General features: G+C 39.3%; 1 protein-coding gene across 1 annotated transcript in view; it reads left to right on the top strand.

The window, feature by feature from the left end:
• Positions 1-24,450, top strand: part of LOC149198165 (RING/U-box superfamily protein) — a 155,779-nt gene that overhangs the window by 92,554 nt on the left and 38,775 nt on the right. The window lies entirely within an intron of this gene.

Consider the following 24,450-nt stretch of genomic DNA (forward strand, 5'->3'; position numbering starts at 1 on the left):
ATCTTGCGATTGTCTGCCATATTGATTCAAATCGGAAATAATAGAACTTACACCAAGAAGTGAGTGTTGTATATTAAGACCATGGTTTGCCGACTTAAAAGTAATGCCTTTGAGACATCCCTTTTCCTAATTATTAATTATTGTTGTTAACTATTATTTATACATATTTATGTTCATAACATTGCCTTCATCTTTGGAGATGCTTTGTCAAAGCATATGCATCAATGTTGCAGGATCCTTTCCCCCTAGGATCTGGAGGCAGATTCACATCTTGGATGGATCTGACACCGATCCTGAAGCAGAACCGCGGATCAGAACTTTTTTTTTTCGCGGTTTCTGATAAATAGAAGCGCGGCTAACTGATCCAGGAGAAAGGTAGACAGTTCCACGGACTTGGGGGTTTTTTTGGACTTGACTTAGGTTTTTGAACTATTATGTAGGAATTATGCTTCTCGAACACTACCAAGGTGCCCCCTTGATGCTCCCTAGAGGCTTCCTAGATGTTACCTAATGGTAATGTTAAATTCTTGAAGTAAAAGAATGAAATTTAAAGATAAAAGAGAATGTCAGTTTTAAAAGTATGAAATTTAAAGATAAAAGAGAATGTCACTTTTACTTAAATTTTCAACATTATGATGAAGTGACTCAGGATGTTTGAGAGTGGTTCCAACCTCATCAAACTAGGATGTTTGAGAGTGGTTCCAACCTCATCAAACTTCATATGGAGAAAATAGAATTTCATATTCCATTAAAAATTCAGCAGACTTAATGATTTTCAGGATTTCACGATCAATGGGATTGTGGCTTTTCATTAGATTATATCATGTATGAGGGTATGTGATTGGCATTTAAACAAGAGCACTAAGCCCTGTATGTACCCCAGTGTTGGTGGTGTTCAATGTTGAACTCCTTTGTCATGGCCTTATCCAAAATGTATCCTTCACTCAAGTCAAAATCATTGATTAGGCATGTTAAGTTTTCTCTACTATATTATAAGGCTTGGATTAGGCCGTTTGATCAGAATTGGGCAATGTGGACTAGTATCCCTAGAGAATGAAAGTAGAGGCAAATTCTAGACAAGAGGAGAGGGATCTAGATTCTAGATGGTTGTTGCATCTAGATGGTTGATGTAGAATAATTAATCATTCATATACAATGGATGGCATATCTATCTTGATTTATGTACAAATATGCGTGATTTCATATCTTCTACAACTAATTTGGTATTTTGGATGTTTTTTTTGAATATATATATATATATATATATATATATATATATATATATATAGATGCTTCCGAGATGCTTCGCTCCCTATTTTTTTGGAAAATGTCGCTTTTTGATGTTGCGCTTCCAAAAAACGTCCCCACTTTGTGCAACATTCATATGGATGAATTTAATTTCCTGAAGCTATCATCTTCGAAGATGGAATACAATATGAAATTCTAATTGTGGTATAGAATTGTCGCACTATGAAATGATCTAACCATCCCAAATCAATCTTTTGTGGGACTTTGTGATTATTTGATACCTGACATGAATTGTTATCATAAGACTTAATTGTTTTGACATTAGCATTCTTCGTAACATAAGTTTGATGTTTTCGTCCTGAGTGATTTGGATAGGTTGATTGGTTGAAATGTCTACTCCTATGATTTGGGTTTCGATAAAGAGTTCGTGTGACATGATTTTCTCTGATTATGTTTGTGGCAATTTCTTGATTTTCCTCAGGTATATGATTACTTGCATGCACAAATGTTTCTTAGTAGATCACGAGATTTTCATTTGTATTTGTTCCCTTTTCCTCAACTTGGAAATTTTACTTGAAGACTTCGATGCTTTTATTTGGATAAGTTCTATTTTGTTTTCTAATGATTGCTTCGTAGCCTTTGATTTCTTGACTTGTGTGTTGTAGAATGTACCTAGTGTTGGCCTTCATAATTGTACTTGAGTCATAATGAAATGTATTTATCAAAAGAAAGAAAAGTAAATTTTATTATTACTTATTAAAGCATGGTTTCATGCTTGGGTCAATTGTTTTTAGGTCAAAGCTTCCATTGAAGGCTTCTAGGGTTTATGTCAAGTGTCCTTGTCCATGTCATAATGTGAAGAATTCTTCTTGGGATTTATTTGTTATTTTATTGTAAAATAGGTCAATTAGGCCTCCTCCACCAAGTCGGCCTCAAACTGGACAAGTTGGCCTAAACTGGGCAGCAAAACACTATATAAAGGCAAAAACTCGACCTCATTTCTCACTCACTCACAACAAGTTCGATCTACAACTTCTGGGGCCAGAAAAAGTGCGAATTTCAAGGAAGAAGAAGAAGAATAGTGAAGGAAAATGAGGTTTCTCACAAGCATAAGAAGTCAAATTTTTCTCTCTTTTTCCCACACGTGTGAAACTGTTGGAAGGGCCAAAATTCTGCAGTTGTTGGGAAGGTCGAAATTCTGAAGTTGCTGGTGAAGTTGGGGCCGAAATATTTGCGATGATGTTGGGTTGTAGTTGCTGGACAAGAAGAAAATATTGAAGGTTGCTATATCTCATTAGAAGGTTGACTTGGTGGAGGTGGAAGGTCTATTGGTCTAGGGTCTTGGTCTATCTCATTTTCATTACTGAAGGAAGAGCTCTTAACTGGGCTTTCCCCTATATAGGTGTTTTGCCCTGGCTTTGCGCCTACATCTGGTGTTCTTGATCTTCTTGTTTTGGTTTTGGTAATTGCTTGATGAACTAAAATAAAAAGAAGAACATAAGAAAGATAATAATAACTCAAGGAAATCACAAGTAATTATCAACAAAAGAAAATCATTTTGCCTTTTCGATTTTATAACATGGTATCAGAGCTAAGGTAAAGAAGGAAGAAAAAGGCAGGTTAAAGATCTATTGAGAAAATTGAGATCAAGGAAACTTCAAAGGGATCATATATAACGAAAAGCCTACTATCTATAGGAACAATGTCAAATTCAATGAAGGGAGAAAACATCTATTGAGGAAAAAGGGATCAAAGAAAACTCATGGGGATCATATATAATGAAAAGCCTACTATCTACAGGAATTATGTAAAACTCAATGAAGCGAGAAACCAAATTAGAAGAGGCCTCCAACTACAGGGCCTGGAAAAAGAGAATAGACCTCATTCTCGAAAAGAACAAAGTTTTGGATCTCGTTCAAGGAAAAATCAAGAAGCCTACAAATGATTCAAGTGAAGCAAGAAAAACAAAGTTTATAGAAATCGAAATCTTAGCTATGAACCTTATAATGGGTGGAGTTAAGGATGACCTAATTCCATACATATCCAACATAAATTCCGCTCAAGAAATGTACGAGGCTCTCTCCAAGTTATTCAATATCAAGGACATTGGTCAAATCAGAAGCCTAAAGAATGAACTAAGAACTATTAAGATGACAAATGATGATACTATTTCATCATATTTTATAAGGATATCTAGAATCAGAGATGAACTCCAAGCAATAGATGAAGTTGTCCTAGAAAAGGAGCTCGTAATCACTGCCCTTCTAGGACTACAAAAACCTTGGAATGCTTTTGCATCAAGACTTAACAGTTGGAAGGATACTCCAACGTTTGAACAAATGTGGAATGCATGTAGTCAAGAAGAAGCCAAAATATTGTTAATAAACAACAAAAGGAGGAAGAAGAAATCACCTCGAATGCCTATTTTGCTCATCACAAGAAGAAGGGAACCTTCAAGAAGTTCAAAGGACCAAAGAAGAAAGTGGATCTATCTAAGTTTGAATGTTACAACCATCACAAGATGGGTCACTACAAAATTCATTGTCCAGAGAATCCAAGAAATAAGAAGAGAGAGAGGGAACATGCGAATGTTGCTGATGAAGATCCACCTAAGAAGAACAAGATCGAAGAATCATGAGTCAAGGACTTATACTACTAAGTCCTCTCTCTCACATAGCCCTTAGTCCTTTATTTTTGTTATGAATTGTTTTCCTTTATGTTTTGATTTCTAGAGTTTATAGGTCTACATGTCTTGTTAGAACAATTTTCATTTTGATAAAGTTGTAGGTATCCCTCAAGATTGGATTAAGAGGGAGCTATCACCATTTTACCAAAGATAAGTATCTTATGTTGATTTTTAATGTACCTTGGACAGGTGGTTTCCCATGGGTGTCTCTACCTAGAGAAAGGTGTCCAAAATAATTCTTTTCCTAAGTGTGACTTTATAAAGTGAAAGTGAATTTATAAGTGGTAAAGTCAATGTTAAATTATAAAGTGAAATGTGACTTTAGGCATAAAGTACAATGTAGGTGCTTTATTTAATGGGTGAGTTAAAAAATAGAAAGTGAGAATTAAATGCACATTTATTGTCATCCCTTGATCTAAATGAATCTGAGCCATTAGATCTTAGGGTTGCCCAAAAGTCATTTAGGTAAACAAAAGGCGGAAAAGAAAAGAGAGACTGCATTCATTTTTGATGAGCAGAGTGGAGAAAGGAGGCTGAGAGCTAGAGAAAAGTTTTGAAGGAGAAATTTGTTCAGCAAGTTGAATGAGTGATTTTTGGGCAAAGCTGGGCATGGAAATCAAGGCATAGAAGACAACAGAAGGTATAGTACGAACGACATTGAATGTTGTGAGCTGCACGCCATTCAAGAGAAGTTTTTGAAAAAGAAGGAAAGAAAAAAATATTTTTTTTTTGAAAAAAAAATCTGTATAACTGTAAGGAAATCCGTACAGTCCAGCCCGTATAGTTGTATTCGTACAATACATATTTTCAACCTCAAGTGGGCACGAAAATCGAGGCAAAATGGGCACGATTTTCAAGTAGTTTTGGGCAAAAGAGATAAGTTGTATTTTGTTGTTTTGTTTTTTTCTGCAAATGTATTTTCACTGAATTTGAAAGATAAATAAATTTAAAGATCTCTTTAACTGGTTTTCCCCGAAGAAGATTCAAGGGGTTTTGCTTGGGTCTAAGTTGACCAAAAATCTGTGTGTATTTTTATGTGTGTTGCTTGTCTGGTTATGTCCATATTTATTTTCAGCATGTGTTGACAGTCCCATGTGTTTTAATCTGAAAATTTCATTTCGAGAATTTTATATGTTGAATGTATGTTTATGGGAAAGGGCATTTAACTAAATGGGGGTGATATGGTGAAATTACAACCGGGTTGGGATTGCAGGAAACTTTTTTTTGTCATCAAATTTCAACATGATATCAGAGCTACAGGCTGAAAATTGTAGTTTGAACAACAAACAGTAGTTTGGGACAACAAATAGTGGTTTGGACAACAAACTGAATTTTTGGACAACAAACTTAGTTTGGACAACAAACTGATATTTCGGGACAACAAGGTCTGCTGGAAAGTTCATTTCTCCATTTTCTTGGTTTTGTAAATTTTGGACAGCAGACATGGCTATGTTCTTAATGATAGAGGACATAGTGGATGGGATATCCAACTATGCTGTTTGGAAGGACATAGTTCAGAAAGTGTTTGAGGAGGTAGCAGTTTGGGACATAGTGCGACAAGTGGTTGTACCTCCTACTGCTGCAGATGAACTTGCTGAATTCACAAAAAATAATGCAAAGGAAAAAAGGATTTTGATGGACAGTTTGAAGGATCATGTGGTTCCTCAAGTGAGAGGAAAGACATATGCATGTCAGATGTGGACAACTCTAACCACTCTCTATCAGAGTACCAATGGGAGCAGGAAGATGGTACTCAAAGAACAACTGAAGAACAATTGAAGAAAGCCTACAAAATACAGAAATGTTATGGAGGAGACTTCAGAGGATAAACTTGAAACATGAATGAAGTTATGTTGCAAAGGAATCCCTTCAAGAATTGATGTCATACAAGGTTTCTTAAGGAACAAGTCGAGGCATGTTTTGAATTATAAGATTTGTTATAAAGTTATCTTCATGCAAAACGTACGACCATTCTTCTTTTAAAATTTGCTTTACATCACTGACATTTTTATGTCTAGGGTTTTGAATCATAAAGATTCTTGTTAGGGTGATTAATCATTAGATTATACTATTATTCTTGTGATACCCTTAAAGGGTTCACTATAAAACCCTAAGGGTGTGTCAATATTGATTATGAAACCCTTGTTTATTTAGCGTTGTTGATAAAGTCTAGAAAACTTATTCATCTCACGTTTAAGGTTTTTGGTATTGTTATAGAAAACTCGATTCTTTAGGGTTTGCTGTTAATATCTATTATGCATTATAACTCTAGATCTTTAAGGTTTCGTAAATTAGGGTTTATGAGCAAATCCCTTTTAATGAGTATAGTAAGATCCTAGTAATGAAACACTAGGTGTATTATGTTTGATCGAAACCCTAGCCTAAAAGAAATTGTTGTAGTTGTAACTTTGATGCTTGTGTCTTGGGTTTACCTAGTAGACATTGATGAGAAATGTTAGTACATGAATATGTGGGTATGCTAACCTAATTATTGATGCTCATGTTTGTGAACTCTAGGGTTTGTAACAAAGCCCTAGTAGAGATTGATATTCTAGGATATGATGATATTGTTTTTCGATATGATTTAGTTTTGATAATAAAATCTATGGTTTGCAACAAACCCTAGTAGAGTCTAACATTGTTGAAACCTTAGATGCATGGTAGGATTGTTATTATGTTAAATTTGGACAACTAGGTCCAAACTCCATGTTCTGATGCTCAGATTAAGAGGCTAATATTTTTGTTGGATTCCTCTTTCTGAGAGGTGTAAAATCCATATAAAAATAGTCTTAATCCGATGAGCAGAACTTATATTTTGAATTTATTATTCTTAATAAATTATATGTGCAAAGGTCAGCCAGTTTTGTAATGTAGGCTCACATGCCCAACAGATGTGTCACACACCCTCATTGATAGATATATATATACAGGAAAAGTTGGAGAGAATTTGATCACAAAAAAAAACAACTCACATCTTCCTCTCTCATCCTAAAAAGTACGAGCTACCTGGAGGACGAATTTCAGCCACACGTGGGAAGGACGAAGAGGATTTTTCTGCTGCTAGGGTTTCTGCTGCTAGGGTTTCGCAGAAGTTTGACCAGCGTTGACTTTGGTCAACGCTTGGTCCAAACAAGCTGAAAACTTGTGGGAGGTTCGATTTTTGAAGGCCATACTACCTGGCACAAAAATCGAGGTCAAAGGGTTGACCATTTTGCTGCTGCGTTGACTTTTAGCTTGCTGCCCCTGCGTTGACTTTTCAGGACAGCGTTGACTTTTGTAGAACTGACTTGGGTTGACTCATCTACTGGTTGGAGGGTTGTTGTGACACATGCTGGGCTGGCTGACCAAAGGAGACTTTGCTGGTTGAAGCATCCTGTTGACCGCCGAAACAAACACATACATTTTTCTTGTTTCTGATTTGTCTTCTGTAAGATCTGCTTATATGTTCTATCTGCATTTTGCTTATCTACTTGTATGATCGCTGTGAGAAAAGTGAAATTGCTCTTAGCATAGAACATCTACAAAAATTTACATGGTATCAGAGCTGAGGTGAAGACAAACTCTATCTATAGCAATCATCATCGAAGGAAATGGATTCCTCTAAGCTTGAATTCAGGGAGAATGACAAGCTGACTGGAAGTGATGACTTCCATGCCTGGAAGATGTTATTAGATCTCAAATTAGAAGATCATGATCTCCTAGATCATGTGACAGGGAAGATTCAAGAACCTCCATCAAATGCCTCTGCTGCTGTTAAACACAAGTATAAGAAGGGAGAAATCAGAGCAAAACTGCTGATCAGGGAATCCATAAATAAGAGTCTGGTTGCCTACATATCTGAACTAGGCACATCCAAGGAGATGTATGACAAACTGATACTTATGTTCCGAGTAAACAATGTGAACCAAGTGCTATTCCTCAAGAACAAGTTGAAGAATATGAAGAAGGGCCGAGACGAGTCTATTCAAACTTTCTTTATGAAGTTGACCGAAACCAGGAACAATCTGCTAGCTATTGGGGAGACAATAGCTGATCGTGAGATGGTTCTCACCGCACTTGGAGGACTTCCATATGAATGGCAAGTATTCACAACTACCATTCTCAACAATAATACCATCCCTAACTTTGATGAGCTTCTGTCTAGATGTATGCAAGAAGAAACAAGGATGAAGGAATTTGATAATGAAAGAAATGCTGCCTATGTTGCTCATTCCCGAAAGAAGAACTCTGGTGGTTCCAAGGACAAAGGAAGGACTAAGACTCAAAAGAAGAAGGGTAAATGTTTCACCTGCCATAGGACTAGACACTATGCTAGAGAATGCCCCTTCCAGAAGAATTCTCCCGATAGTGACGACAACAACAACAACCGAAGGAATGGGAATCAAAGAAATGACAAATCCAAAGGAAAGAGGAAGGCTCACTTTGAAGGAAACCATCCACCTTCTAAAAGGACCAGAAATACCAGGTATGAGGAGTCTAATGTTGTTGATAAAAGAAATGAGTATATTCTAATATCTGCTCTCTCAGCTGCATCTCCGCCCGACACTATGGATGTCTGGCTAATCGATAGTGGTGCCTCAAGACACATCACCGGATTCAAGGAAGCACTTTCTGACATGGTTGAAAGGGATACTAATCTAGAAATTACCCTTGGGGATAATGCCACTTATCCTGTGAAAGGGACCGGGACTGTGACCCTTCACTTGTCTCAAGGACAAGTCCTCCATCTACAAGATGTACTCTATGTACCCAAATTGAAGAAGAACCTTGTGTCTGTATCTGCCATGGAAGACAAAGGATTCAATGTAACTTTCTCTGATGGAAAGGTACTCATGTGGAAGAAGAGCTTCAAGGAAGCTATCTCAATTGGTTTTAGAGTTGGTACACTCTACCAGGTTGGAGGGAGTCCGTTGGGAGCTATGACTTGTAATACTATCCGTCAAACTGAACTATGGCACCGAAGATTTGGACACCTTCATTACAAGGCTCTTCCCGAAGCAAGGAAGGTGGTGACAGGGATGCCTGATTTTGGAAATAATCATAAAGGTGTATGTAAGGGCTGTGCTGAAGGAAAACATACAAGGGGACCTTTCCCCTCAAGTGTCACAAAGACATCTGAGATATTGCAACTGGTCCATTCTGATCTTTCCGGTATGTTGCCTGTAACATCCCTGGGGGGATGTTCTTACTATATGACATTTACTGATGACTTCTCTCGCAAAACCTGGATATACTTCTTGAAGAAGAAGGATGAGGCTTTCATGTGGTTCCGTACCTTCAAAGCCTTGGTGGAAAATATGACCGGAAAGAAGATCAAGATTTTGAGGACTGACAATGGCACTGAATATGAGTCAAATGAGTTCAAAGACTTTTGCAGAGAAGCTGGCATTAAGAGGGAGACTACCGCTGCATATACTCCTGAGCAGAATGGTGTTGCTGAACGCTAGAATAGGACTATTGTGGAAGCTGCCCGTGCCATGCTATGTGACCAGGGTCTTCCAAAGTTTCTGTGGGGAGAAGCTGCAAATACTGCTGTGTACATTCAAAACCGATGCCCTCATTCCGCTTTGGACTCCAAAACTCCCGAAGAGGTTTTCTCTGGTAAGAAACCTGATGTCTCACATTTTAGAATTTTTGGATGTCCTGTCTATTTTCATGTGCCGAAAGAAAAGAGAAGTAAGCTGGACGCTACTGGGAAGAAAGGAATGTTTGTGGGCTACAGTGAGACTTCTAAGGCATATAGAGTCTATGTACCTGGTCAAAGGGAAGTAGAGATAAGCCATGATGTCACTTTTGACGAAGATGCTTCCCTGAAGAAAGTAGTAGATCTTCCTAGATCTGAAGAAAACCATGAAGAAAGACCTGGAAATCTGGAAGAACCCCAGGATGAGACTATGCCTGATGTTGAAGAGCCAATGGACCCTATTGATCCTTCCCCTTCTCTAGGAAAGAGGCCATCATGGCTCAGGGACACCCTCGAAGATGCTGAGGGTCATGCTGCCCCAAGGGGAACATTCCGAGAAAGCAAGAAGCCGTGTAGATACCAAGGGTATCTAGCTGCCATGAGTACTATTATACAATCTGAACCTGGATCTTTTGAAGAAGCCATCAAGCATCAAGTCTGGAAGGATGCTATGCATGAAGAATATGAGGCTATTATGAAGAATGATGTCTGGGATGTGGTCCCGAGACCGAAGGACAAATCTGTTGTCACCGCTAAATGGCTCTACAAGATTAAACATGGATCTGATGGGAGTGCTGAAAAGTTTAAGGCAAGATTTGTTGCCCGTGGCTTCTCTCAAAAGGAAGGAATTGACTATGACGATATATTTGCACCTGTGGCTCGATATACCACCATTCGATCCATCATAGCCCTTGCTGCTACGCAAGGATGGAGTCTTCATCAGATGGATGTCAAGACTGCTTTTCTACATGGTGCAATAAAGGAAGAGGTGTATGTAGAACAACCTCTGGGATTTGAAGTTCAAGATCGAGACACTTATGTCTACAGGTTGAAGAAAGCCCTCTATGGATTAAAGCAAGCACCCAGAGCTTGGTATGAGAGGATGGATAGTTACTTGATGAAGCTGGGCTTCACTTGAAGCAATGCTGATCCTAACCTTTACTTTAAGGTTGAGGAAGGAAAGCCTCTCATTCTAGTGCTGTATGTGGACGACCTCTTCCTGACAGGTGATGACCCTCTCATTCATCAATGTAAGAGGGAGCTTGCTGCTGAGTTCGAGATGAAAGACCTAGGACTGATGCACTATTTCCTAGGCCTGGAGGTCTGGCAGAGACCTGGAGAGATTTTCCTTTCTCAAGGAAAGTATATTGTGAAGCTTCTGGAAAGATTTGGGATGGTGGACTGTAAGTCCGTGTCGACACCAATGGAACTCAACTTTAAGAAGTTGAGTGGCAGCGCTGCAAGGCCTATCTTGGCCAATCCTACTGAGTATCGTCAACTCATAGGAGCTTTGATGTTCTTAGTGAACACCCGTCCGGACATATGTTTTGCAGTGAATACTTTGAGTCAACAGATGGTTGAGCCTCATCATTTTCACTGGGTTGGTGCCAAGAATCTTTTGAGATATTTTCGGGGCACGATAAACCATGGGCTGAGATACACTGCCGGGAGTGTGATACTCCGGGGATATACTGATGCCGATTGGGCTGGCAGTGTGGTGGATCGTAAGAGCACATCTGGATGCTGTTTCAATCTTGGTTCTGCTTCGATCTCATGGATGAGCAGGAAGCAGAAGTCGGTGGCTTTGAGCACCGCGGAGGCCGAATACATTGCTGCTAGTATGGCCTGTTGTGAAGCAGTTTGGTTGAGGAAGCTCTTTAGTGAGCTGTTCCAACATGTGCTAGATACCACTGTAATACTCTGTGATAATCAGAGTGGGATTCGTATGACTGAGAATCCTGTGTTCCACGACCGATCCAAGCATATTGATATCAGGTACCACTTTATCCGGGATATGGTACAGCGAGGCGCCGTAAGGCTCGATCATATAGGAACTGATGAGCAGGTCGCGGATATTCTCACTAAGCCCCTGGGGAAGGTCAAGTTCCTAACCTTCCGTGAGAGTCTTGGTGTCGTGGAAAGACCCTATGATGTGGGTCCTGTTGGACAATGAGCTCTGGGAGCTCTGGGGGGCTTTGGGGATAGCTTCTCGGAGCTATAAGCACTCATAATGCTTCTGCCCCACCCTTGTGATTATTGAGCTGGTTCGCCACTCATTTAATCTGTGCCCCGTATGCATCCTACCCATTGAGTTCAGGGCTCATGGGAAGTACCTCTCATTTGGCCAATGAGGTGTGGAAAAGCTAGAGACTATTAGCAAAGACTGATGGACGCATCAGAGATTGTCGTACTCTCTATCTAGGATGGCATTGTCCAACCACTTGATCTGGGATCAAGATTTGTGAGGTCTGGGACCTATGGACTGATTATGTCAGTCGGGGAATGATGTCTTTGTGACTGACCCACTTCTGTTCTGAAATAAAGAAGCCAGCAAAGCAAGTTTTGGCGGGATGACTCACGATGTTAATTGCACTAATAGATGGAGTTCTCCCTAGTTGAGAGGGAGTGTTAAATTTGGACAACTAGGTCCAAACTCCATGTTCTGATGCTCAGATTAAGAGGCTAATATTTTTGTTGGATTCCTCTTTCTGAGAGGTGTAAAATCCATATAAAAATAGTCTTAATCCGATGAGCAGAACTTATATTTTGAATTTATTATTCTTAATAAATTATATCTGCAAAGGTCAGCCAGTTTTGTAATGTAGGCTCACATGCCCAACAGATGTGTCACACACCCTCATTGATAGATATATATATATAGGAAAAGTTGGAGAGAATTTGATCACAAAAAAAAACAATTCACATCTTTCTCTCTCATCCTAAAAAGTACGAGCTACCTGGAGGACGAATTTCAGCCACACGTGGGAAGGACGAAGAGGATTTTTCTGCTGCTAGGGTTTCGCAGAAGTTTGACCAGCGTTGACTTTGGTCAACGCTTGGTCCAAACAAGCTGAAAACTTGTGGGAGGTTCGATTTTTGAAGGCCATACTACCTGGCACAAAAATCGAGGTCAAAGGGTTGACCGTTTTGCTGCTGCGTTGACTTTTAGCTTGCTGCCCCTGCGTTGACTTTTCAGGACAGCGTTGACTTTTGTAGAACTGACTTGGGTTGACTCATCTACTGGTTGGAGGGTTGTTGTGACACATGCTGGGCTGGCTGACCAAATGAGACTTTGCTGGTTGAAGCATCCTGTTGACCGCCGAAACAAACACATACATTTTTCTTGTTTCTGATTTGTCTTCTGTAAGATCTGCTTATATGTTCTATCTGCATTTTGCTTATCTACTTGTATGATTGCTGTGAGAAAAGTGAAATTGCTCTTAGCATAGAACATCTACAAAACTTTACATATTAACTATTGATATCTAACGCTGTGTCTTGAAGATGGAATCTAGGATTTGCAATATATCATAAAAGAGTCTGTCATGTAGTAATATTGAGGCCCTAGATATAATGACACTAATATCTTGATTGAGTTGCTCGAAGTCTTGATGATGATGTCTAGGGTTTATGACAAAACCCTAGCAAGAAGTTGATGTATAGGATATGTGTCTCGTTAATGTTTTGATGCTTCCATTATATTGACATTTATATATATTTGTATTTGGTTGCACTTGTTGTTGAAGTTTTGCAGGTACATAATCTTGAAGATGTTGAAGATGTTCGTATAAAACATGATGAAGGAAGTTATATGAATAAGATGACCTTGATGTTGTAAAAAGGAATGAAAACAATGAAAATTTCTCTGATATTATAGAAGAAGGAAGTGGTTGATCTCCCCAAGTTAAGAGGGAGCATGGTTAGAAGAAAAGAATACATCTCCCTAGTTGAGAGGGAGGCCATATTATGATAGTCATGATGAGTATCTTATAGAAGAAATTGATGAATAATAGATCTGCAATATATTGAGAAATAAAAAAATGAAAAGCTTTCGAAATAGTTGAATATAAATAACTAATTCGTATCAAGATGATTAAGAGCTCCCAATGCTTCTATATTTAAAAGTTTATTACTGATTGGGGTTGTGTTTGAACAGAAAGATCTCTCCGTAAAGAAGGACAAACACTTGAGAAGCATGCTTGGACAAATGGATATATCTAGTTTATTAGGGAGAGATGAAGCATCTAATGGCAGATGCTTGGGAGGACATCCGATCGACCTATCTGTTGATATCTAGATCCCAAAGAGGGAGGGTGGCGTTGGTCTTGAAGCTCTGACTTTGGATACACACTTAGATCCTTGGGTTGATGGTTAGTTAGTAACCCTGATGGTACCTAGACTGGCTGAAGGCATTAGTCCATCTTAGTCCCACCTAGATAGATTACCTTGGTTAGGAATCTAGTCCACAATATAAAGTGTGCTAGAACTCTTTGTAGTTCATTTTGGAGATCGTCCATGTACCTCCATATATTTGTAATTATGAATGCCTCCCTAGTTAAGAGGGGGTTTTGAAGAATGTAACTAGTGTCAGTGTTCATAATTGTACTTTAGTCATAATAAAATATATTTATCAAAAGAAAGAAAAATAAATTTTATTATTAAATAAATTGACTTATTAGAGCACGGGTTTCATGCTTGGGTCAATTGTTTTTAGGTCAAAGCCTCCATTGAAGGCTTCTAGGGTTTATGTCAAGTGTCCTAGTCCATGTCATAATGTAAAGAAACCCTTCTTGGGATTTATTTGTCAAAGAAGAAATTTATTTTATTGTAAAATAGGTCAATTAGGCCTCCTCCACCAAGTCGGCCTCAAACTGGACAAGTCGGCCTAAACTGGGCAACAAAATCACTATATAAAGGCAACAACTCGACCTCATTTGTCACTCGCTCACAACAATTTCGATATGCAACTTCTGGGGCCAGAAAAAGTGCAAATTTGAAGGAAGAAGAAGAAGAGTAACGAATGAGAAGGAGGTCTCTCAGAAGCATAACAAGTTGAAATTCTCTCTCTTTTTCCCATGTGTGAAGCTGTTGGAAGAGTCAAAATTCTGCAGTTGCTGGGAAAGCCGAAATTCTGAAGCTGTTGGGGAAGTCGGGGCCGAAATTTCTGGGTTGATGATGGGTTGTAGCTGCTGGACAAGAAGAGACTATTGAAGGTTGCTGTATCGCATTGGAAGGCTGACTTGGTGGAGGAAGGTCTATTGGTCTAGGGTCTTGGTCTATCTCATTTGAATTACTGAAGGAAGAGTTATTGATTGGGTTTTCCCCTATATAAGGGTTTTTCCCTTGTTGTGCCCCTACATTTGGTGTTCTTGATCTTCGTGTTTTGGTTTTGGTAATTGCTTGAACTAAGATAAAAAGAAGATCATAAGAAAGATAATAATAACTCAAGGAAATCACAAGTAATTATCAAACAAAGAAAATCTTTCTGCCTTTCCGATTTTCTAACATTGTGAAAATAATTTGTGTTGAAATTTGGTACCGGAGGACAGGTGGTTCCCTTAAGCTTTGATCTTTGGCCTAGGGAAAAGTGTCCAAAAGAATTTAATTTTTTCCCCTAAAGTGACTTTATAACTTTATAAAGTTAAATCTAATTTAAAAGTGACTTTAAGTGATAAAGTTACTAAGTCTAATTTTAAAGTGACTTTTATAAAGTCAATGAAAAATTAGAAAGGAAAAGTGACTTTGGAAATAAATGACGAAGTGGGTCTTTATTAAAGTTGGGTGAATTAAAAATAAAAAGTGAGATTTAAATGAGCATTTAATCTCAGCCTTAGATCTCAATCTATTTCAGCCATTGGATTTAGGGATCACCCAAAAGTCACTTGGATCACCCAAAAGTCACTTGGGGTTAGATTAAAGGAGGAAAAGGTCATTTATTCTTTCATGAGCAGATTGAGAGAAGGAGAGCAAGAGAGCAAGGGAGATTTCTGGACAGTGAGCTGCGGGGTATCAGCAACGGAGTTTCAGCAGCGGAGTATCAGCAGCGGAGTTTCAGCAGCGGAGTATCAGTAGCGGAGTTTCAATAGCGGAGTTTTAGCAAGGCTGAGTTTCAGCAAGTCTGTACAGCAGAGTTTCAGTAGGGCGGAGTTTCAGCAAGGCGGAGTTTCAGCAAGGCTGAGATAAGTTGTAAAAGTTTGCTTTGCTGATTTTCGCTGAATATTTCTCTTACTGTAAAAAGACATTTTCCAAAAATAAAGAAGAGCTCTCAAATTGGTTTTCCCCAAGAGTTGTAGGGGGTTTTTCCAGGGTCACATTGACCAAAAATCTCAGTGTTTAAATGGCTGTTTATTACTGCTGATTTTTATTTCTGCAATTTCCAGCATTCTGTAAAATTTCCAGAATTTGTGTTTTCAACAAATTTATTTTTTCCAGCTTGCTAAATGTATGGTTATGGGAAAGGGCATTTAACTATATGGGAGAAATAAGGAAAAATTGAAAACCGGGGTAGGAAATGAGAAATTTCTACATGGTATCAGAGCTTGAGTGCTGAAGGACAGTTTGGGACAGCAAAAGGAAAAATTACAGCGGTTGATTTTTCACTCAGAAAATTCCAGCAAGCTGATTTTTTTCATAAACAACAGTTTTATCTTTACTACAACAGTGCTATTTTTCAGTTTTAGGACAACAGGATGTCATTGGGATTGAGGGTGGAGGATAGGCTGGATGGGCATACAAATTACAACGTTTGGAAGGAGAGAATGCAAAGTATCTTTGAGGAGGCAAAAGTCTGGGATATCATGGTGCATACCACACAGAACCCTGTTGTTGTGCCTACTGATGCTACTCAGTTGACGACTTGTAATAAAAAGAACAACAAGGGTAAGAGGCTGATTCTAGACGGAATCAAAGACCATTGCATTTCTCATGTGAGAGGAAAGAACAATGCCCATGAGATGTGGACAGCATTGTCCAATCTCTACCAGAGTACCAATGAGAACCGGAAGATGGTTCTGAAGGAGAAGCTGAAGAACATTAAGATGGGTAATGATAGTGTAGCTGGATATCTCACAAAGATTACTAATGTGAGAGATGAGTTGACAGTGATTGGAGAGGCCATTCCACCCACTGAGTTGGTGTGGATTGCAGTGAATGGCCTCCCCCGTTCATGGTTGAACTTTGCTGATGGGGTTTGTGCACGTGAGACCCTTCCCACATGGGAGAGGTTTTGGGATGATTGCATTCAGACAAAGATCAGGAAAGGTTAGCTTGGGGCAGCCAAGCGAGTTGAGCAGGACGAGGATGTAGCACTGGTGGCAGGAGGCAAGAAAGGCAAAGGTAAAGGTAAACAGGGGAACGCACAAAAGGACTATTCCAAGGTGAAGTGTTGGAATTGTCAAAAGATGGGACACTATGCAGTTGTATGTCCGGAGAAGAAGAAGAAGAAGGGGAGGAACCAGGACGTGGCAACTTCAGCAGAGATTGAGGACTTTGCAGGGCGTTTTGATCGGGAGTTTGCGTTCACTACGTGTGAGTCCTCTAGTGCAGGATCACCTGCCACACAGGTTTAGAGGGAGCATGCTTTTCCCTCGATTAACGGAGCATCTTCAGGTATCTGGTATGTGGACAGTGGGGCTTCACGTCACATGACAGAAGTCCGTGAGTACTTTTCAGAGCTTTCAGAGAGTGGCACTGATATAAAGGTAGTACTCGGTGATGACAGAGTTGTTAGAGCAGTCGGGGTGGGGACACTGACATTTCAGAGGGAGTCTAAACCTCCCTTGAAAGTGTCAGATGTTCTTTATGTGCCAGGGATGAGGAAGAACCTCATATCCGTCTCAGCTTTGGAGGACAGAGGATATGAGGTACTGTTCAGGGGAGGACAGGTGTTGATGTATCCCAGGGGCATTCCAGCTGATTCAGCTAGAGTGATAGGTGTACGCCATGCAAAGGTGTACAAGTTTGCATTCCAGCCCCTTTTGGCATTGAGCAGTAGTACCGACAACAAAGCTAGTAGTTCTGAACTGTGTGAGATTTGGCACCGCAGGATGGGACATATGTATCATGGAGCCTTGAGGACATTGCGGGAGATCACTACAGGTGTGCCAGATTTCAGTACTGATCACTTTGATACTTGCAGAGGTTGTGCGATGGGCAAGTTTGCCAAATCCCCTTTTCCCAGCAATGATAGCAGAGCGACTGGGATACTTGATTTGATTCATTCCGATGTGAGCGGTCGGATGTCTCATGTTTCTTTGAGTGGATATGAGTACTATGTTTTATTCATTGATGATCACTCCAGGAGGACTTGGATTTATTTTTTGAAGACCAAGAGTGAGGTCTTCATGCGGTTTCAGGAGTTCAAAGCTCTTGTGGAGACACAGACAGGTCGAAAGATCAAGTCCCTGAGGTCGGACAATGGAGGAGAGTACACCCTTGTAGATTTTGTTGACTATTGTGCGGAGGCAGGCATTAGGAGGGAGTTCACTGTTCCTTACAACCCCCAACAGAACGGGGTTGCAGAGAGGAAGAATAGATCCATCATAGGGGCTGCCAAAGCCATGTTACATGATCAGGGGTTGCCATTGTTCTTGTGGGCAGAGGCCTGCAACACAACTGTTTACTTGTAGAACAGGAGTCCGCATCGTGCCTTGGGGCACATGACTCCAGAGGAGGCTTTCTATGGGAAGAAGTCTGATATTGGTCATCTTCATATCTTTGGATGCATTACATACTCCTATATACCCAAGGAGAAGAGGACCAAACTAGAGCCCACCGCAGAGAAGGGTATCTTTGTGGGCTACAGTGAGACCTCAAAGGCCTTTCGGATTTACATTCCTACACAGAGGAGAGTTGTTGTCAGACGGGATGTGAAGTTCGAGGAGGACAGGGCCTTTAGGAGGTCACGGGAGTTAGAGTATCTGGATCAGCCAGACCCTCAGCAGCGGTTGAGTCAGTAGCAGGGATCCAGTGGGCAGGGATCAGGAGGATTAGGAGGATCCGGAGGTACATCTATGAGGATGTCAGGTCCGTCAGTGAGCAGTGGCTCAACGAGCTAGAGGGGTGGTGCTCCGGGCAGCATGCAGAGCAGTTGACAGAGCAGTTCACTAGGGAGTCCACTGATGGACAGTTCACACGGTACCTCAACTTCTACAAGTTCAGGTGTAGGCAGGAGGACAACAGACAGACAGTCAAGAGTTCAGGCTCCTGATGATGATGAGGAGGAGGAGTTTCATTCTCCAGTGGGAGAAGTGCGCTCAGGGAAGAGGAAGCCCAAGTGGCTTCAGGACACCTTGAGAGATGCCTCATCTGTTGCTGAGCCGAAGAGGCCGGTCAAAGAGAGTAGACCACCTGAGAGGTTTTGTAGCTATATGGTGATGGTTACCAGCATCCTTGACATTGAGCCTTCTAGCTATGAGGAGGCAGCTAGCCAACAGGTCTGGAGAGAGGCCGTGCAGGAGGAGTATTCTTCTATCATGAAGAATGATGTTTGGGAGGTGGTGCCGAGGCCTGAGGGCAAATCGTGGTTACTTCCAGATGGCTTTACAAGGTAAAGCATGTTGCAGATGGCAGCATTGAGAAATTCAAAGCAAGGTTTGTGGCTAGAGGGTTCTCCCAGGTAGAGGGAGTTGATTATGAGGAGACCTTCGCTCCTGTGGCTCGATATACTTCGATCCTCTCCATTATATCGATAGCAGCAGAGATGGGTTGGAAGATCCACCAGATGGATGTGAAGACTACATTTCTCAATGGCTTCATACAGGAGGAGGTGTACATTGAGCAGCCACAAGGCTTTGAGGTGCATGGGAAGGAGTCCCATGTGTGCAGACTGAAGAAGGCCTTTTATGGCCTGAAGCAAGCTCCTAGAGCTTGGTACTCCAGGATAGATACATACTTGCAGGGGACAATGGATTATGGTCTGGACTACAGGCAGGGAGATGGAGTGAGATTGGCAGGATACACTGATCCTGATTGGGCAGGTTATGCTTCTGATAGGAATATCACTTCAGGGTGCTGTTTTGGATTGGGTTCAACAGTAGTGTCATGGTTCAGCCGGAAGCAGCAGTCAATAGCACTGAGTTCAGCGGAAGCAGAGTATATGGCAGCCAGTCTAGCTAGTTGTGAGGCTATCTGGCTTCGCAAGATGTTGTTTGGCTTATTTGGTCAATCGTTGAGACTTTCAGTGATTTACTGTGATAATCAGAGTTGTATTAAACTCACGGAGAATCCAGTATTTCATGACAGGTCAAAGCATATCGGGATCAGATATCATTTCATTAGACTATGTTCAGAAGGGAGCTGTGAAGCTTGAGTATATTTCCACTGATGAGCAGGTTGCAGATATTCTTACCAAAGCCTTACCACGGGGCAAGCATGTCTACTTCAGAGAGAAGATGGGTGTGGTGAGGAACACCTTCCTCGGTAAGAGGGAGTGTTGAAATTTGGTACTGGAGGACAGGTGGTTCCCTTAGGCTTTGATCTTTGGCCTAGGGAAAAGTTTCCAAAAGAATTTAATTTTTTCTCCTAAAGTGACTTTATAATTTTATAAAGTTAAATCTAATTTAAAAGTGACTTTAAGTGATAAAGTTACTAAGTCTAATTTTAAAGTGACTTTTATAAAGTCAATGAAAAATTAGAAAGGAAAAGTGACTTTGGAAATAAATGACTAAGTGGGTCTTTATTAAAGATGGGTGAATTAAAAATAAAAAGTGAGATTTAAATGAGCATTTAATCTCAGCCTTAGATCTCAATCTATTTCAGCCATTGGATTTAGGGATCACCCAAAAGTCACTTGGATCACCCATCTACAGGAGGAAAAGGAGGAAAAGGAGGAAAAGGTCATTTATTCTTTCATGAACAGATTGAGAGAAGGAGAGCAAGAGAGCAAGGGAGATTTCTGGACAGTGAGTTGCGGAGTATCAGCAGCGGAGTATCAGCAGCGGAGTTTCAGCAACGAAGTTTCAGCAGCGGAGTATCAGCAGTGGAGTTTCAGCAGCGGAGTATCATAAACAGAGTTTCAGCAGCGGAGTATCAGCAGCGGAGTTTCAGCAGCGAAGTATCAGCGACGGAGTTTCAGCAGCGGAGTATCAGCAACGGAGTTTCAACAACGGAGTTTCAGCAAGGCTGAGTTTCAGCAAGTTTGTACAGCGGAGTTTCAGCAAGGCGGAGTTTCAGCAAGGCTGAGTTTCAGCAAGGCTGAGATAAGTTGTAAAAGTTTGCTTGCTGATTTTTGCTGAACATTTCTCTTACTGTAAAAAGGCATTTTCCAGAAATAAAGAAGAGCTCTCAAACTGGTTTTGCCCAAGAGTTGTAGGGGGTTTTTCCAGGGTCACATTGACCAAAAATCTCAGTGTTTAAATGTGTTTTAATGGGTGTTTATTACTGCTGATTTTTATTTCTGCAATTTCCAGCATTTTGTAAAATTTCCAGAATTTGTGTTTTCAGCAAATTTATTTTTTCCAGCTGTTAAATGTATGGTTATGGGAAAGGGCATTTAACTATATGGGAGAAATAAGGAGAAACTGAAAACCGGGGTGGGAAATGAGAAATTTCTACATTTTGGCCATGATATTTTAAGTGAGAAATTTCGTTATTTATATTTGAGATAATTTCATCCAAGTTCTTTTGCATTCTTGATATTGACTTTCCTAATTGGTTATCTTGGATATATCTTTTAGCTCTTTGGATGAAGGTACTATCAAATTTGACATCATTGTAATGTCTTGAAGTGTCACATTCTTCTTCTTATTGAAAAAAGTCAAAAACTTTTTCTCTATGTTTAATATGAAGGTACCTAATTTTTCGAACAAGGGTAAACTGAGAATTATGTCGATTTTTTTCTTCAAACATAGTTATGACACTGAATTGAGATATACATTCATATTCGTCAATTATTACTTGTAAGTCCCTAATTTTGTACTGTTTCTTTCGAAAATATCTTCTCTTTCAGCTATATTTGGTTCTAGGTTTGTAATTTTTCTTATCGCTTAGGCTGATAACAATATTAATTTCTTTTCCTTAGAAACTCTCTTTTAATGTAAATATTTTGCAATATGAAATTGGACCACTCTTATAGGAGAATCTTCCTCTCATTTTTGAATTATCAATTTTTTGTTTTCAAAATGAACTTGAGTTTTATTTTATTTTTTAAATTACCTTTATATATATATATATTATTTAACTCCCTTTTTCTTTTGTTTAAATCATTTTTTTTTTAAATATGTAACTTGATATTTGTTTACTCTTTACGAGGTATAACATACATATATATATATATATATATATATATATATAAAATCTTAAGTTAATGCCGCTATTAACTTGTGCACGAATGCGACTAACCACTAGTGACATGCGAATGTGACTTAACCACACTTTTATTCGATTTGTTCTTTGTTTTTGTTTTTCGCGTAAGGTAAGCTTTGAGTTGGATGGATGACAACAAAATTGTATAGGGTAGTCGGATACATCATACAATATGCTTTGAACTAGATGAACAATAGCAAAATTGTACAGGGCAGCCAGATACACTATATGATAAGCTTTGAACTAGACGAAAGGCAACAAAATCATATAAGGAAGTCGGGTACGCTGTATGATAAGCTTGAAATAGTTATCAATATGTGTTGATGACATTAGACTCATAAATTCACGACATGGTGATGTTTATTCTGCTGGAAACAAATCTTTGCAAACTTTCAACGATGAATTTATGGTTTTCTTTAGTTCTTGGCTTGGTTCTTGTGGGCTGCTTTATTTATATTTAGCGACTGTATGGATCCATTATTGTGGGCTGTTTCACTTAAATTGTGCAGCAGAGAGACTAGACGGTGTTGACCTACTTGACCTGTATAAATGCAATTATAGCTAAATACTTTTTGTTTTAAATTGTTTTTATATTATATATTTTTATTTATTTTTCAAATTTTTTTTTTTAATGGCCAAAGGCCCAATTTTTTTTTTGCTTTGCCACATATGTCGGAATTGGAGAAAGTCCATAAATTTTGAGAGTTTGGGTAAAGTTTGACCAAAGGCACGTGATCAGAAAATGCAATTTTGATACCAATGTAACAAACAAGGTTCACACACACATGAATTAAGAATATCTGGAATATGAGAATATCCATCATAGGACAATAATATCTATATTTGAATGTTTGAATGTACAGTTGATATGATTGGTTACAAAAGAGGGCCTTTGTTTATATACCTAGGTAAATGCCCTTCCATGCACAATCATGTTCTTTGAGACATGTCTTTTCATAATTATTAATTATTTTTCACTATTATTTATACATATTTATGTTCATAGCAGAATGGGTGTCATGTAGTTAAAAATTGAGGGGATATCCATCATCGTAAATTTACTAAAATCCTTTAGAATGTAAGGATATTTTTTGTTAGAACACAGAGAGGGCAAATAGAAATTAGAATTGTGAACCTTGTATTCAAGGACGTGGATGCCTAACCGAAATGACAAATTGATGTCTCTGGTAGGGTATCCATTGTTTGCAAGTTTTATTCATTTTTTTCCTTGAGGGATAAAAAAATGCTCAATGGGTTTGGAAGTTACATGTAGAAATTCATGTGGCTTATGCTACACAATATTGGATATTTATGTAATGTCTCTTGAATTCTGGAAGAGTTAAGAGAAGCGACACATCTCTTTGACTATGATAGTGGAAAAATTGTTATGCATTGTAGCATGTGCTTCTAATATTCCTGTGGAAAAGCCTGTGCATGGGACAAGGTTGTGACCTAGTAATTTGGTTTGGTTGGCAAGGCCTTGTTGATATGGATGTATAAACATTGCTCTAGATATGTTTGATAATTGATTCCAATAATGGTTACACATGAAATAAGGTTGTCCCTTGTTTTAACAATTGTCATTTATGCGAGGGAGTAATGAAGGCTAGGGAATGCATTCCTAAACTTGGAGCCATCAAATGATGCTTGGGTGCCTATCCAACTCCCCACTTGAAGTGGGTATCACCTTGTTGACTGCTTGAGTCATGCTTATTGATGCTTGTGCTTTTGGTTGTGTTGAAAGCATAGATAAGGTAATTTTGATAATGCCAAGTGAATAAAATGGTAGGTCATTGGGACTCGAGTACAACTAGTGTATTCATAGCAGGAGTGCAAAAGCAATTTACTAACAAGAACCTCCAAAAGTAAAAATATATAGAAAGCTAGATTAAATCACAATTGGGATGAAAATAAGACCTATGATGAACAAAAAGCATTGGTGTCAAAGGACATTAGAGTAGAATAAGAATGAGGGGTCGAAGTGGAAGAGGATTCTCTAGTAAGGTCATTGATTAACAAGTAGGTTTCAATACATTGTCTAATAATCTCTTTTAGAGCGAAACCTATTTTGAGGGAATTGGGTTGTGTGATCTTGGGTGGACATTAATTGTATGCCATAACTGTTATATAACTTAAGGCTTCTGAGAAAAACTTGGTAGTGAACTTTGAATACTAGAGATTGTTGGGGGGCACAAGAAGCCTAATTCTGTCTTGAATGAATCCTTCTTGAGGGTTTGGTGGGGGACCTAGAAGAATTTGGGGATCTCATTGATCTAGAAGTTGATTTTGCATGGGACTCTACATGATGCTTACAACCATTTGTTGTTGAGATTGAGGGTAACAAATGGAGTGATTAACCTAACAAGGTTTGTCTTGGGTGGACCCCATAGAATTTGCATTTTAAATTCATTATGTTGGTTAGGAAATTAGTGAGACACCTTTCGTTTGGGTATTGGATTCTCTATAGAGACAGTGAAACCTTCTCTCGATCTCATAGTATACGAGGCAACCAAAGATAAGGTGCCCCTTTGCCTTAATGCCCTATAGATGACAATCTAATGGATCCTTTCCAATCACAAAATATTATGATCTATTTCAACATGATGTTGATGAGTTCTTAGTGTTAACTGGCCTGATGGGATTAAGAGGTTGTGCTTCTAGTGCTTTTGAGTATACACGTGATTGGTAAGGCCATCCATTAGTTACATGAAATGGTCAAAATTCAATGCCATTTTAATATTGAGGTCCT

This window comes from Pinus tabuliformis, chromosome 2_2 (assembly GCF_031772625.1).
Source record: "Pinus tabuliformis cultivar Carrire ecotype Pingquan chromosome 2_2, CPIR1, whole genome shotgun sequence".
In the NCBI taxonomy this organism is placed as follows: domain Eukaryota; kingdom Viridiplantae; phylum Streptophyta; class Pinopsida; order Pinales; family Pinaceae; genus Pinus; species Pinus tabuliformis.